The sequence below is a fragment of the Protomyctophum parallelum genome (assembly GCF_964188405.1).
Source record: "Protomyctophum parallelum genome assembly, chromosome: 4".
Taxonomy (NCBI): domain Eukaryota; kingdom Metazoa; phylum Chordata; class Actinopteri; order Myctophiformes; family Myctophidae; genus Protomyctophum; species Protomyctophum parallelum.
The window spans coordinates 608779-626347 of record NC_139700.1 but is presented as its reverse complement, the minus strand read 5'-3'; the positions used below and the strand labels follow the sequence as shown (position 1 = coordinate 626347).

Sequence of the window (17569 nt, the reverse complement as noted above, 5' to 3'; positions counted from 1 at the left end):
TGTGCACGAACAACGCACGCACGCACATTCAGTCAGCCTGTCTCCATCTCCTAGTCATGCTGTGTCACATGCAAGGCAGCACTTTGTATCGGAGCCATTCTTTTTTTTGGAATATTGAAATATTTAGGAAAACGATACATACTGGCAGCTAGACAAACATGGGATATTATTCATATGATTAATTGAGTGTTAGATAATGTATGTACTTGGGAGGGGTGTGTGTGTGTGTGTGTGTGCGTGCGTGTGTAACGCCCCGGGATTCTAACTCAGGCCTCCCGTGTGAAAGTCCAACATCTTAACCACTAGACCAAAGGGATATCCCTCTGGACCAGGGGAGATATTAGACTTTTTGAGACCATCGGGCAGAGGCTCTGAGCCACTCTGCTACACTCACCTCCCTTTTGACCTCCGGGGAAACCCGATCCGGGTCACTGCACCAATGTAACGCCCGGGGTTCGAACTCGGGCCTCCCGCGTCCAACATCTTAACCACTAGACCAAAGGGATATCCCTCTGGACCGGGGGAGATATTAGACTTTTAAGGCCATCAGGCAGAGGCTCTGAGCACACACGTGCGTGCGTATACTGCGTATACTGCGTGCCTATACTGCATGCTTATATACTGCGTGCATATTGTGATTTTTGATTGAGTACAAAAAAGAGTGGTGCAAGTCACCCCCCCCCCCTCTCTCTCTTTCTCTCATTAGCAGACAACAGTGCAGCACTCTCTCTATCTCGGTTTCTGGCACAGCAGCGCCCCTACTGGTACTAATAGTCATACTCGTGCTCATTAACGTCACACGGACACATTGGTGAACACATACGTAGGTGAACACGGACATTGCTGTTCCTTGGAGTGGTTGCACCACTCAAAAAGGACACCAATGGAAACAAGCCATAGGCTTTGTTGGGTTTAAAATCCTCTTAGCAGCTAGACCTTGTATCAAACTGTACTTTTCCTTTCGCCTTTTTGTGTTGTTGCAAACTGCTAAAATGAAGTATTCAATCCATCATCCAATCAATCAAACCAATCAGACGTATGTTAGCTTGATTTATCACCTGTTGTTTGTCAAACTGTGTAATGTTTTAATAACTGCACATTTTAAAATAATATAATTGATTGATTGATTTAGCTGTGTTTACTGTGTACGTCTAGTACTGACAAAGCACTACTAGACAGTAGAGGCAATCTCTCTCTCTCTCTCTCTCTCTCTCTCTCTCTCATATCTCAGTGTTGAATTTATATTATAGGTCCAACTGTGAAAAAGAATATGGAATAGTGTACTCTGTCTGACCCCCCCCCCCCCCCTCCCTTCTCCCCTGCCGGGCACGAGCATTCTATTTTTAATCCTTAGTTCAACACATCTAAGCATTTCTCAGATGAACTTCAAGTGTGTGCGTTAGCTACGCTGATTATTATCCCCCCACCCACAGAAGCCTAGCTATGCCGCAAAGATTTCAAGTCAGATATGCCTGCCAATCATTTTATGCGAGGTAAAACGAGGACAACACTCCAAGCGTACAGGTTTGAAGGTAATTATTCTGACGAGACACGGGACAGGATGTTTAGTTTTAGGATGGACCTGTGTGGGATAAACTGGCTATTCATTCTTAATATACAATCGCCGTCCCTCTACTTCTCCTAGGATCATGGGATTGCACTTTATTAGTTCCCCAGGGGGAGAAAACAGGCCATCCTTTTTTGTTTGGGAGGGGGGGGGGGGGGGTCAGTGTTGTTTTCATAGCCGACTAAGGAATGCAATATTTGAGCATCCGGATGTAATGCATGGTTGGTTTTATAAATTGCAATCACATTATACCGACAGTCTACTCTAAGTAATTTTCAATGACAGAAGCCTCTGACATGAACCGATTAGTGATTAAAGTGATTAAAGCTACGCTATTTAACTTTTTACCAGTGGCTTGAAAAGCACTGGTCTATGAATACCCATGAAAACTTTGACATGCTAGTCAGTAGTCATACTGACACCCGCTGACTGAGTTCTAATTGGCTGCCTTTCTACGCAACCCATAGAGGGGGGACGCAAACAGACACGTTCAATGCCATAGTCTAAACGGTCACGCAAGCAGCGAAGCAGAGCATCCCCATTTTTACTACTCAGTTTTGCACCAGTAAGGGGAGGGCAGAGGCCTGTCCAAATCCATTTCTGGCCTGGCCAAAATCCATACAATAAGAAAAAAGAGAGGACAAAAACAAGACCTGAGAACTATTAGTGGACAGCTGATTGGCCGTTGCGGTAGAGCGTGCAAGCCTTTCAGCCTTTGTATCCTATACTCATCTGGCAGGTATATCTCTTTGAAAACCTTTAGTGCTACGATTGTGCGCGCGGAGACAATTAACACATCTTGCCTGAAGAAGGCCGAAACTACTACTACTACTACTGCTACTACTCTTAAAATAAACTTCTTGAACCAGCAAGTGGCGGTGTGCGGGTCTCCTCCTCCTTTCCTTAAAACGTTTGCTGTTCTGCCAGGACCTATACACACCTCCTATAAAATTGAACCGGGTGTGCGGAAGTCATCCCTCGGAGATATAAGTCAGCCACTGGTAATTAACTGATAATTGATCGGTTCTTGTTTTTTAGTGAATAGAATGTTACTTTGACCAATCTGTATGGCAGAGTATGTTGAATCTGTTAATACAATATTACTTTCTGCAATTGTGGTTGCAATTGCTCTAGCCAATTTTAGTTGGTATGCCAATGAATTCCTCCCCTCACACACGTTTCTCCCCTGCTGTAACTGTTGTGTCATACTGGCTCACCTGCCAGCGAGGAGCCCCCACCGGGAAGATGTAGAGCCCCTGTCCTACTCCTCCCACCCAACACTCCCTGCTGACAGGTGCCGTCAAATGAGTCCACACTCATTATCCATAACCCATTCTGAACGGGCACCCATTTTGGTGTTGGCATCATGTTGTGCTTTAGCTATTGAAAAATAGCAGATCTACAAGCTCATATCGCGCCACCGAGTGGCGCGATACGAGCTTGTAGGTCTGCTATTTTTGAAAAATCGAAGAACGACTGACATTTTTTTAGAATCTGATCTCAGGTCAGAATGGGTTCATCAGACCAGTGTGTGTCCGGCGGAAACCTCGTATGAATCTGATCTCAGGTCAGAATGGGATAATGTATAAATGATGGATAAGGGGTCAGGACAACTATAGGCCTTTTCTTGGAGGGGTCAGAATACATTTTGGACTTGGACTGTTATTCATCTATAGTACTCATTAATATCACCCCAAAGAAATCCAGTTCTATTGGTCAGTTGTTATGAAATAGTTTAGTCTTTTTGGTCTCCTGCCATGATGTTTCGTTCTGATTTTGGTCTTTGGGTGACAAAATGACATTAGTTCACAGTTTCACACAACCTGCTCCCTCCACCTGACTGTGGGAAAACAGTTCCCAACACTAGCGCATACACACGCACGTTCACACACACGCACGTTCACACACACGTGCGCGCACACACACACACACACACGCACGCACGCACGCACGCACGCACGCACGCACGCACGAGCACACGCAGCGCGACATGAACAGTAGCTGCATTGTGCCAGTGAGGGCTAACTAGATCAATGCAGGGCTGTCAGAAGGCCTAATTCAGCTAATGATCACGTCAACATGGACAGGCTATATGAAATGGATAGGCAGAGTGGGAGGAGATTTCTCAACCATCTACTTATCCATTTTTTTGTTCAGGATTTCACCCATTCAGGCGTAAAGAATTGCTTTTTCAGTTGACGTCTGTGCCCAAGACAAACTCTATTCTGTTCTGTAATTATGTTCTGTTATATGTTTCCTAGGGCTGACCCAAAGAAATGCAATATTCAAAGCTTCGTTGGAACTTGGATGGCACAAAATTAGAACATGGGGGGTGGGGGGGAATCAAGTTTTATATTTAAAATATATATTTATTATTTTTAGCTGATCTACAGTACAAGCCCACAATGCATTGCAGCATGACATGTTGAGAGATTGTAAATCTGCTACCCTTCAGAGCCATGATTCATCAAACCTGACTCATTATTTAATGCTTTTACTTTTACTTCTGGTACTTTAAAGGAGAATTCCATGCTAGAATGCTTTCTTATCTTTCTTACCTTTCTTTGTAGTTGTTACGTCCCCACCAAAGAGGTCCAGGTGTTTTTTTGTGCAAAAACTCCTTATTGGCTATTTTCCCTACCATAAGCCCTCAATGAATTGCATTGCATTGGACGGGAATTGAATGGGGCTATGGGGTGTTATGCTAATTCGCTTATTTCCATCGAAAGAAGTAGTAAAGTGTGCCGCTTGGGATATTATTTACATTATGAAGAGAGGATATATACAAAGAAATTATAATTTTGAGCGATGGGAATAAGCGAATTAGCACAACACCCCATGGCCCCATTCAATTCCCATTCAATTCAATGCAATTCATGTAGGGCTTATGGTAGGGGAAATAGCCAATAAGGAGCTTTTGCACAAAATAACACCTGGACCTCTTTGGTGGGGACGTAACAACTACAAAGAAAGGTAAGAAAGCCTTTTAGTATGGAATTCTCCTTTAAGTACATTTAGACCTGAGGTCGATTCTACAAATATCTTCTAATCATGACAATTTTCTGAAAAACGTATGTTTCTATGTCAGTGGTTCTCAAACTATTTCATGTGAAGGACTCCCACAAGCAAAGATTTGAGTTAAAAACGTTCGCTCTGAAAGAATATATATTCAAAGATTTGCGCCACATTTTCACGATTAAAAAAAAATAGATCTTGAGCTTGTAGACTTTTACTTGTAACAGAGTATTTCTATATTGCAGTATTGACACTTTTACTTAAGTAAAACATGCGAGTACTTTTTCCACCACTGCTGTTCAGATATATGAGATTTGCACGCTGTGATGATGATGTGTTCACTTCACAGCTGGGTGAGCACTGAGCAGTGGGCAGCATTAATTGCCTTGTGAAAGAAAAGCTGTCACATGCAACTGAACCACCCATAGAATTACATACAAACTAGAGAGTGGACAGCCCCGGACCCCACTATTCATTTCAATGGAAGTTGCTCACTGGCATTTGAAGGACTCGGAAGAACGCTCTACTTCCACGTCTTCTCGATTTGGGCACCAAAATGCGGAAGTGCTATCTCGCCTGAACGCACCTGAATCGATTCATGAACGAGCACTCTGTGTTAAACCACAGCTGCACGCTCTTTTGCTCGTGCATCTAGCGCGAGCAAAACCGCCCGCCTGCAGTTCCAGCTTTGGCCAGTAGGGTTGGGCGACTTCAGCGTTCACCAGCCGCTATGGGGGCTTGGAGTTGGAACCACCAGTGGTGTGAGGCCTGTGGAAACCAGTAGCAACAGCCTTCCCTGTCGTAATGTCTCGGCTCCAGCTGAGCCCTTCTAGGTAGGAGACCTGTTGTCCACCTGAGCTGTGGGCTATTTGAAACAGATGGGAATGAACCCAAGTAAGAAATCTGTGTAGGTCATTGCACTAGTCCAGAGGAACCATTTTGTGTTTACTGATGTTAGTGCGTGCGTGCGTGCGTGCGTGCGTGCGTGCGTGCATGCGTGCATGTGTCCAGGTTCTTAAATGGTTTTAGAGAGATGCAAATCACACGTCAAGTACATGAATGTTTGTGTGTGTACTGTTGCATTTGTGTTCATCCTCCAAGGATGTGTGTGTGTGTACGCACGTGCATGGGTGCGTGCATGTGTGTGTGAGTGCGTGCGTGCGTGTGTGCGTGCACGCCACTACATAAAGCAGCTCTCTGGCCTGGCAGTGGAGGCCTGACATTCTGTAATCAGTATGCAGTCTGCTTCATAGACTGCCTTGGGCCCCTCTTTTCTCTCCTGTACACACACACGCACGCACACACACACACACACACGCACGCACACACACACACACACACGCACACACACACACACACACACACACACACACACACACACACACACACACACACACACACACACACACACACCTTCTGCTCTGAAGTTAATGACTTCCCCTCGTTGACTGGACTTCCTGTAAGAAATGGACAGCCAATTAGCACACACACACGCACGGGCGCACCCCCCCCCCCCCCACACACACACACACACACACACACACACTCCGCACACGCACGCACACACACACACACACACACACACACACACACACACACACACACACACACACACTCTACAAGTGCACAAATGATATAATAACAAGTGTACACAGTCAGTACAGTACATGCACTACTACAGCAATTACACAAATAATGTATATATGCACACTGCACACATGAAAACATGCATAGCAGTCCTGACTATTAATTACAAAAAGAGTTGATGAGTTTGACTTTAGTGATAGTGGTTAGAACGAAGCCAGTAGTAAGTACACACTATACACTTATACTGACTAGGGATGTCGACTGGTGACCGGATAGGCCCAATAGTAAGTACATACTATACACTTATACTGACTAGGGATGTCGACTGGTGACCGGATAGCCGGTTAGCCGACCGTCAAGAAATAACCGAATATTCTTATGGTTAATTTGCATAATAATGAATGCTTGTTCTGATCTTAAATCCCTTTATTTTAGATTGTGTTTTTAGTAATAGCAGAACATTACAGAAACTTTAGTTGTCACTGTACAATGTGTGCGTGCGTGCGTGCGTGCGTGCGTGCGTGCGTGCGTGCGTGCGTGCGTGCGTGCGTGCGTGTGCATGCGTTGCATATATACTGTATGATTATTGCAGTAGCAAGTCTGTTATTAGAGAGCAGCAGCTGCACTGGATGACTCACTCACTACAGGCCACTGCTAGAACACACACACACACACACACACACACACACACACACACACACACACACACACACACACACACACACACACACACACACACACACACACACACACACACACACAGTACATACGCAGATCCGCTCCAACCAACCCATAAATCTAGAGAGAACATACTGTAGACCTTTCCTGACCTTGCATTCTGCTTTCTCTCTGAGAGTGAACCCTGTGTGTATGTTGGAATGAAATCGGCTCTAAAAGTTAAAATCACTGCTTCCCAAAACACTGGGTTTTATGTTTCCTACATTTTGTTTTTAATAATTTATATTTCAAAACAAAACAAAAATGTTAAAGCGCAAATAACATGCATTTTAAAACTGCTTTTAATATTTAATATCATATTGTCTATGTCCCTCAAACTTATTTCTAATGGTTTGAGCCTCAATCACTACTCTGATATAACCAGGCCTTTCTGGACTTTGAAAGCAGTTTTAGCTGCAGTACCACACTGTCCTGAGGTGGAGAGGGTGCTGATATGCAGATTATTTAATATTTGAGTCATTATAATACTGATGCTAGATAAACCCAGGCTTGTTTCCATTCCATGCCAGTTTGGAAAATCAACAATGGTGGACATTGTAAACAAAGTGGAAATGCTAATTTGGAACTGAAGACTGAAGAAAAGGAGGAATTATATAAGTAGGGTGACATTGATGACATCACGATGAGACCAAAATCAGTTGAGATGTTTCTGAGAGCAATTTCCATTAAAACACCAATATGACATGAAAGCCTGATTGTTCAAAATTGGTTATTTGTGGGAATAGAAAACAGATATGGGAGCCCCAAAAACACAAAAGAAATTGAAAAAGTTTAATTTTATGTTATAGGTCCTTTAATGAATTATAAACAAATTCAGTGATTCTTTTCAGTAATTTCGTTAAGAAAGAAAAATCTAACAAATTCCATATATTACAAAACAAATGTTTAAGAAGTAAGTAGTGAAAATAGCCAATCTACAAGCTTGCAATGGGGCGCGAAGCGGCGCGTTGTGCTGCTTGTAGAGCGCCTATTTTCGGGGGTAAACGTCTAATCTCACAAAAAGCCTCAGCAGAACAAAGTGCAGCAGAGTTTAGCAGCTGCACAGATTATTAATCAACGCAGAAATCTAAAGTCGCACGGTGCGGGACCTCAACAACCACACGACGACACCACAAACACATGTCACGATTGGTCAGATTCAGGCTTCATGGTGGTCAAAATGGAAAAACGGACAAAATGCTTTGTTTATTTTGTGCACTTCTTTGTCACAATTACAATTTTTGTAGTTGACGATCAATTAGTTAACATTATTTTCCTCATATGTAGTGGAGTAGGAGTAAAGTACAACGGTTGTCGTCAGTTGTCATCAACGGTTGTCGACGTCAACGGTTAAGTAGATTGAGGAAGTGGCATGATGTATGGCAGATATTTATCTTGTCAATGCCTCCCACTCGTGGCTACCACACATCTAGCACCTACTCATTAAACCTTCTATTTATGGGAGAGAGAGAGAGAGAGAGACAGAGAGAGAGGGGGGGGGGGGGGGGATACTGTAGGATGGGATACTGTAGGAGGAAATGAGAGGCTCTTATTTCATCGGGTGCCACAAATGAATGTGTTTGTTTTTGTCAAAGCAATATACCAGCGTTGATATTTCTATGAGAGAGAATGTCACGTCAAACTCCACCGCGAAATAAATCCATCGGTTGAGAACAACTGTCAGCTCTATGTATACACAGAGCACGACAAAGTGAGTTTGTTGGCAAATAATGCAGCTGTATACCTTGTTCACTGAGGTGTTATGTTATGGTGACGGTGTAGTGCCCTAGTAGTGTATTCAAGACCACACAAACCCCCATTTTTGGGGCAAACATTTGGCAAAAAATTGAGGATATGCGCGTGCCGTGACATCATAATCATACCCGGAAGTAATGCGGGAACACCTACTGAGTGGCAAAAAAAAAATACTTTATGGCCTTGACAGCACATACATCCAAACAGAAAAGTCCCCTTATGATTGCAAGTTGAACAACGTTAAACGATGTCAAACTCACTTTGCCACTCACTTTATGCATGTGCTTCCTCTAGCAGATCTACAGTACAAGCTTGTGACGAGTTGAATTTTGTAGATTGGTTAGTTTTTGCCGAAGTAGGGTACAGTACACTATATAGTAGTATAGTAGTATATATACAGTAGTATATACCAGTGGTGTATATACTCATATATACTCTTATAAGTGGTTAATTCATAATGTATTTGCGTGTATGTGTGTGCGTGCAAATTTGTCCCCAAAGTCCTTTAATTCCTGAAGGGAACATAAAGACCACTGTATGTTGTTGCTGCTGTTTTTCTGCACTCCGTGAAGACGGTGTGTGTGTGTGTGTGTGTGTGTGTGTGTGTGTGTGTGTGTGTGTGTGTGTGTGTGTGTGTGTGTGTGTGTGTGTGTGTGTGTGTGTGTGGTGTTATAGAATAGTACACCCTGTACTTAAAGCACCACACTGGTGGTCTGGCATGTTTAGTCCGCTAACGGTGACTCAATTACTGCTGACCCTTTTCAAAAGCACACCGTGGTTGGATTAATTTCAGTAAAAGTATGATCTACATTAATCCCAGTTATGGGATTATTGTGTGCACAACTGCACATAAACGTGAGGGGTCATAGAAATAACTTCAGTCAGGCTTACTGTAAAGAAGTCAGTTGTGTAGTAGAGTTTCAAAATCTGTGATAAGATTCGACCGAGTCAGTAAAACATTTATTTTAACCCATTTTGTGGCGGGAACCCCTTTTGGTGTTTTAAACATTATGTTATAATTTAGCTTTTGAAAAATAGCAGATCTACAAGCTCATAGCGTGTCTACGAGCTTGTTGGTCTGCTATTTTTGAAAAATCGTGAAAATATTTATTTCAGAAAACTTTCTTTTCGATTTCGAGGTCAGGCCTAAATGGGTTAAATTATTTTATTTTTATTTCTTTGGGGCTTTTTCTGCCTTTACCGACAGGCTGAAAGTATACTGACAGGGAACGGGGAGAGATATGGGGGGGCAGACATAGACACGCGGCAAAGGTCGTCAGCCTGGCTCAGCAGCCGTCCGGGCCACAAACATTAATTTCGAACCCTAAACCAGACCCAGAAAGGGTCAAGTCTATTTTCTGATTCTATCACCTACATTACAACAAAGAGCTAAAAGTATCTTTTAATGAGTCCATGTCCCTGCTGGGTGAGAAGGAGACATTATATTTATCATTTAAGCCCCACGCTAAAGTAGCTGAAGGACCGTGACTGTTACCGCCTGCTAGTTTTATGTGAGGGTTGGTGCGATTCCGTGTTCCTTAATGGAGGGTGCCGGTGGCACCCGCTTTGAGAAAAAAATATACTTTGATAATATTTGGAATTCGTCAATGTCGCTTGCACTTTTACTTGGTGCGTTCTTTTTCAGTCTGCAGTAGCAGTATACCAATCACCAAATATAGCAGGTCTCATGTTGTGAGCTTGTAGATCGTCTCTTTTTGGTGAATGTTCCCCCCAGAATAGAGTGTCGCGGTCCCGCCCCCTTTCATGACGACGAGTGGCCCGGAAGAGAATTTCCAATTAATTTCCCTCATAGACGTTTCAGAAAGTATTTATTCAAAGACCTCGGACAAAGCCAACTCGGATGGTGACAAATCATAACAATAAACACAATTATTTTGGGCCGAACAAATAATTAGAAAGATAAATTAATGGGAAATTCTCTTCCGGGCCGCTCGTCATGGGTGGGACTCAGACGCTCTAGGGATGCTGGTTTTGTGTTATTTCGTATTTGCGTGACTGTACCTGGCTGGTGCTTTGTCCATCTTTTACACATGGTCAGGTATAGGTTAAGTCAGGACCATAGACTGTAAAAAATATGGACAAAGCGTTCGCCGGGTCTAACATGGACGTAAAATGAAGCCTGTTATTCCTGCATTGTAAGTCGCCATCTTTCTAGATCCATTTGGTACCAGCTGGCCATTGGCTGGCTCCGTTTTGGACCAGCTGGCCATTGGCTGCCCAGACAACGAGGCGGGACTTCCCCCCTTCTTCTCCGTTGGTTTTTATTTTGACTCGAGTGGGAGGGGAATCCCGATCATAGACTGTAACGGTAGCCACGCCCCTCTGAACATACGCGATGTTTTTTTTTCTTTATGGTCATTTTTTTAATTAATGGGGCCATAATTTTCCAAAAAGAATATTATGACATTAGAAATGAGACTTTAAACTAGTGACTGGAAGAAGAAAGTATTCATGACCATGTTTATTAAGGTAATACAGTCTAGGTGAAGTTGGGCCAAAATACATGGGCCTCTATGGAGCTATGGGGCTTTTTGGGTCCAGTCCAGCGCCACAACAGGCCATTATATGAACTACCGATTTCAAATGAGGCTTCACGAAATATCTGGCTGACTGCCCCCCTGGTCAGGACCCATATCATCTCTGAGGTATAGGTTATACTGTAGGTTAAGGTTACCCAGGTTATCCTCTTGCATATATAGATTAAAGATATTACAGATTAGGGTCAGTGGTTCAGCTCTGCTTTATGACCTGTCCTGACCCAACATGATCTATTGTGTGTTTGCGAACGAGCCAATTATGTATTACAACCACCCATGAGGACCCATATATCTGTACCGATATATATATATATATATATATATATAACATTGCAATATGACATAGCTCTGTTTAAATACAATGCCGTACCCTGCCTACTGTACATATATACTGTACTTTCCCCTTTTCTTTTCTTTAATAGTTTTTATGTTTTAACTTTTGACACTTGCTTTGGCGATGTGAATGCATGTTTTCTCATATAAAGCTCTGTTGAATTGCGTGTTTGCGTGTGTATGTGCAGCTGCTTGCTAACATACCAGTTGACTAGTGGACATTGCCATGGCTTGACTCTCACATGACAAAAGTAGTAACTTGATTACACTCGGCAACCTCTACTCTACTGCTTTAGGCCGCTTATTGAAATAACAATATTGTTGCTGCTACAAACAAAACAACCATATTGCTGCCATAACCAATAACTCAAAAACTCAATATCAGTACAAAGTGTGTACTGTGTGTGCCTTGAAAGAGGCATTGTAGTTAGTTATTTGATCAAGGTTCAATCAGCTCACAGATCTTAACCCATTTTGACATGGGGCCGATAAAAAAAAAGGCTTCTAAAACATGACAGTTTTCAGTTTCTATGTCAGTGAAGCCTCAAACCTTTTCATGTCAAGGACCCCCAGAATTATATGTATTTGGCTGCCAACCCCATCTGAAAATATGTTGTTTCAGGCACCCCCCAGAAGCAAAGATTTGAGTTAAAGACGTTCGCTCTGAAAGAATACAGATCTACAAGCTCGTAACGCGGCACTCAGTGCCGTGCTATGAGCTTGTAGATCTGCTATTTTTCAACAGCTCAAAGTATAGCATAATTCTTAAAACACCAAAAGGGGTTGGTTTGACAAGGGCCAGTAGCCACCATCATATTCATGATCGTATAATGAATGATTATGAACTGGCTGCCTGCCACACTGGACAGATTGCAATAGCAAAACAGATGATGCAATTGCCATGGCTCTTCACATACTATAAGCTCTCACACTGGAATTGAGGAACAGCTGTGTGAGAGAATGCCGTTTGTGGACTACTGCTCGGCAAGACTCTGCCTTCACCACCACAGCAGTTTCCTGCCAAGCTTGACACAAAAGAATGGTACATGGTGCATTTATATAGCGCCTTTATCCAAGGCCCTTTACATAGATTGTGCATTACATTCACCTATTCACACACACATTCACACACCGATGGTGGAGGTAACCATGCAATGCACCAACCTGCACATCAGGAGCAATTAGGGGTTCAGTGTCTTGCTCAAGGAGACTTCGACACTAACTCTGGGGGAGCGTGCGGGATCGAACTGGTTCCCAAGCAGCCGCTCTACCCCTGAGCCACTGCTGTCCCGGCAAAGCTCAGAGATCTCATCTCGTCATATACTGGCTACTGAGTCCTGACGGGCTGCCACCTGGTGGTGAGAATGGGCAGCATCATGTCATTATGTTTCACCCTCTGACCCTTAAAGGAGAATTCCAGATCAGAGCTTTTCTTAACCTAATCTGATATTAATATATCCATTAACCAGTGAGAGTAGGGGCGAGAAAGAAAAACCCTCCATGTCTAGCGCGCCGCAGACTCCCATTGGCTTAGGCAGCGTTTCAGAGTATACTATTGGCTTAGGGGCAGCCAATCTTGACTTGGTCGAGTAGGCCAGGCTTCACCTTGTAACCGTTTGGTTTCATTTTTACGGTCTCAAGATTTCCATTATTGTTAAGAAGTCTAAACAATTAGAGAGTGTGAAATAATTGTCATCACGATCGTTTGCCTGCTATCTCTCCTAGTACAACATCAATACTGTATGGAATTGTGGAAAGAAGAACATCCAACAATGACAACATATTCTTTAGTTTTGGGTCGGAGAGGCTAAATCTCATCAAACGGTGGTCCGAATGAATCATGGGCCTTGAAATGAAAAGGGTTTAACTTTAAAACCATATCAAGGCTGTGTGCTGTGACCTCTCCTCCACGCACAGCTCCATATTATGGTGGGCCTACAGAGACAGATGAGGTCATGAGTCCACTGACACAATGGTGTCAGGAGAACAACCTCGCTCGCGTTCAACGTTAAAGCCAAGGAGCTTACCGACGGCGCGCTGTAACAGGAGGCACTTTGAGATGGCAAAGCATTGGGAGCTTGTACAGAGAAGAACACCACCCACTCTTTTAACCCGTTGAGAACTGAGACCAGATTCTATAGAAATGTCTGACGGTTTTCTATGTCAGTGGTCAAGGACCCCCGAAGTTATATGGAAATATCGTCCGCAGACCCCATCTGAAAATATTTTGTTCCATTATGTGTTAAACGAATGGCATCAGACGTCTGAATCATGTTACATCATGTCGTGGTGTAATGGCAAAGACCTCTACAGGAGCTATAGTGCCTCTATAGTCTCCGCCTGAAGCTTAATGTCAAGGTTCAAATGTGGTCTGTGTGTGTAACCCTTCGCCTGTCCTTCTAGCAGCTTATCCTGTGTGAGGGGTTAACCTATTGACACACAATGCCTGGAGTACAACTTCAGCATGGGCTCACCCCCCCTAACCCACCCCTCTCCCCGGACATGTCCCTACCCCGTAACCCCCCCTCCCCCCAGGCATGGGCCCACCCCCCGGTAATTCATTGATTTAATCAATTTGGGCTTGTTTGACAGTAGTACAGTAGTTCTGGTAATAAACCTGCTTATGTGATTGCTGTAGATTCAATTAAATAGGCTAGCTAGACTTTAGCTCAATATCAGTCTTAGAACTTTAATGTGTGTGTGCGACTGTGCGTGTGCATGTGCGTGTGCGTGTTCGTGTGCGCATGCGTGCGTACATGTTACAAGGTTAAATGGGCAAATTCCAAACAAATTGCAAGAATTTGTATCTGTGGACTTTCTTTTTCTGTGCTGAAGCTTTCTGAACTGATTTGAACCCAACCCATATTAAGCAGGCTAATGCTTGTGAGTAGCCTACAATGAGCTAGTGAACTGAGCACTATATAGTGACAGTTAAGCTGCTTATTGGCCAGCTGGGGTTTACAGACGCATACACACACACACACACACACACACACACACACACACACACACACACACACACACACACACACACACACACACACACACACACACACACACACACACGGTCATGTGGTGCTAGGACTAGTGTGTTACACGAGTCCAACACAGGAATGTTCTACCAGCACAGTGGCTGCTTGCCAGTCATTTATACAGTAGCTGAGTGGCTCTGGATGTTGATTTGATTGAAGTCACCTGCTGTATACCAAACCAAATGCAATGTATATACAGTAAAGCAGTGTTTCTCAAACGAGTAAATACTTTTTTTTCTTTCTATTTTCTTATTTTATTTCAAGATTTTCCTAAATAAAGTCATTAAATGTTATGAATAAATTCAAATCACCATCGGTTTAAAGTCTGCTGGGAACGGTCCATGGCCACCTCATGTTCGATGCTGAGGGCTTTCATGTCACTATATTGTCTGCCAGGTCTTCTTATAGGTCTTAATCCACATTACTTTCTTGTAATTCCTTAAATACATTAAAAAATAAAATAAATTCCATACATAAATAACAAAATAAAAACTTTTAAGAAGTATTGCAAATAGCAGATCTACACTGTGAGCTTGTTGTAGATTGTCTATTTACACTATAGATTTTGTCCCATACATTTTTGCGCCACTAAAAAGGTTTGGGAAGTTGGAACCACCCCTGTCAGTCAGGTCACACTATACTCAGCTACGTTGATGAGACACATATAATTATGGATTAACATTTTATAATTCTATAAAGACAATTATTAAATTAAAATACGTAGTATTTCACTCACTTATGAAGTGGTGTGTGGCGTGAGGGTCTTCAGGATTTAAACAGTTCACATTGTGATTCAGATCAGACAAAAACTGTTGGGTTATCCTTGACAGGAAATACCTGTTATCCAATATCATGCAATGGGGCTTTTACTGAAAGGCCAAAGCATTTTTAAACATAAAGACAGTAGCTAAGATAGATTGACGTCTTACGGATCAGACTGGATTCCTCCTGTCAACGACGAGATGGATTCATAGTTCATGCTGCAACCTAATATTGTTGGTATTCATGCTTATAATCACTATGACACAAGGCCCGATATGGCAGACATGCAGACACACCTCTAGATATACAACAACACACGCACGAATGCACTTACACATATGGAGAGACAAGAATAGGCTAGGCAAGCACGCGCACGCACGCACGAACACACACACACACACACACACACACACACGCCCACACGGCACACGCACAAACGCAACACACACATGGAGATACACACATGACATGTTAAGCTGTAAGCACTCAACACATCTCAATGGGAAGAACATAAATTAACAGCATAATACAGCTGGGTCGGCCTGTGTCTTATCGTAGCTCTGCAGCTGTAGCAGAGGCTGGGTGCTCTCACTCTCACACTCTGCTGTCGCAGTGGCCATATCTCTGTTTAATATCCCATTCTGGACAGGAACCCTGGTGTTGTAAGCATTGTGTTATACATTATAGCAGATCGGTGCCGCGCTATGAGCTATGCTGCTTATGGGGGCATATTTTTCTTAAATGGGGGTCCGTGGGCTAATTAGTGTCAATTTGGGGGTCCTTGACGTGATTACGTTTGGGAACCACTGCTCTATTGGGTCTCGAGCTAAAGGTTTATAGGGATCCCACCGAGCTAGACAGCCAGAGGGGAATTCAAAGTAATAGTAAGTCAAAAGTCATATATCTTAAGTCAAAATCCTGGTCTACCAATGTGCAGTTATACAGTTACAGACAGTGCTGCATGATGCCGTTCTTTCTTTTTGTGTTGGATTCGGACTGTGCCAGCCTCTCCAAGTCTCCTAATGAGGCTTTAGGGATTTCACGGTTTATGAAATTCCTTCTCTCTCCACCCAGTACCCACCCCTCTCTCTACCCAGTACCCACCCCTCTCTCTACCCAGTACCCACCCCTCTCTCTACCCAGTACCCACCCCTCTCTCTCTCTACCCAGTACCCACCCCTCTCTCTCTACCCAGTACCCACCCCTCTCTCTCTACCCAGTACCCACCCCTCTCTCTCTACCCAGTACCCACCCCTCTCCCTACCCAGTACCCACCCCTCTCTCTCTACCCAGTACCCACCCCTCTCTCTACCCAGTACCCACCCCTCTCTCTCTACCCAGTACCCACCCCTCTCTCTCTACCCAGTACCCACCCCTCTCTCTACCCAGTACCCACCCCTCTCTCTACCCAGTACCCACCCCTCTCTCTACCCAGTACCCACCCCTCTCTCTCTACCCAGTACCCACCCCTCTCTCTCTACCCAGTACCCACCCCTCTCTCTACCCAGTACCCACCCCTCTCTCTACCCAGTACCCACCTCTCTCTCTACCCAGTACCCACCTCTCTCTCTACCCAGTACCCACCTCTCTCTCTACCCAGTACCCACCCCTCTCTCTACCCAGTACCCACCCCTCTCTCTCTACCCAGTACCCACCCCTCTCTCTCTACCCAGTACCCACCTCTCTCTCTACCCAGTACCCACCCCTCTCTCTACCCAGTACCCACCCCTCTCTCTACCCAGTACCCACCCCTCTCTCTCTACCCAGTACCCACCCCTCTCTCTACCCAGTACCCACCTCTCTCTCTACCCAGTACCCACCTCTCTCTCTACCCAGTACCCACCCCTCTCTCTCTACCCAGTACCCACCCCTCTCTCTACCCAGTACCCACCCCTCTCTCTACCCAGTACTCACCCCTCTCTCTACCCAGTACCCACCCCTCTCTCTACCCAGTACCCACCCCCTCTCTCTACCCAGTACCCACCCCTCTCTCTACCCAGTACCCACCCCTCTCTCTCTACCCAGTACCCACCCCTCTCCCTACCCAGTACCCACCTCTCTCTCTACCCAGTACTCACCCCTCTCTCTACCCAGTACCCACCCCTCTCTCTACCCAGTACCCACCCCTCTCTCTACCCAGTACCCACCCCTCTCTCTACCCAGTACCCACCCCTCTCTCTCTACCCAGTACCCACCCCTCTCTCTACCCAGTACCCACCCCTCTCTCTACCCAGTACCCCCCC

General features: G+C 44.3%; 1 protein-coding gene across 2 annotated transcripts in view; it reads left to right on the top strand.

Moving 5' to 3' along the window:
* The window catches only part of ripor1 (RHO family interacting cell polarization regulator 1), a 101736-nt gene that overhangs the window by 21818 nt on the left and 62349 nt on the right, over positions 1 to 17569 (top strand). The gene's annotated exons all lie outside the window — the stretch shown is intronic.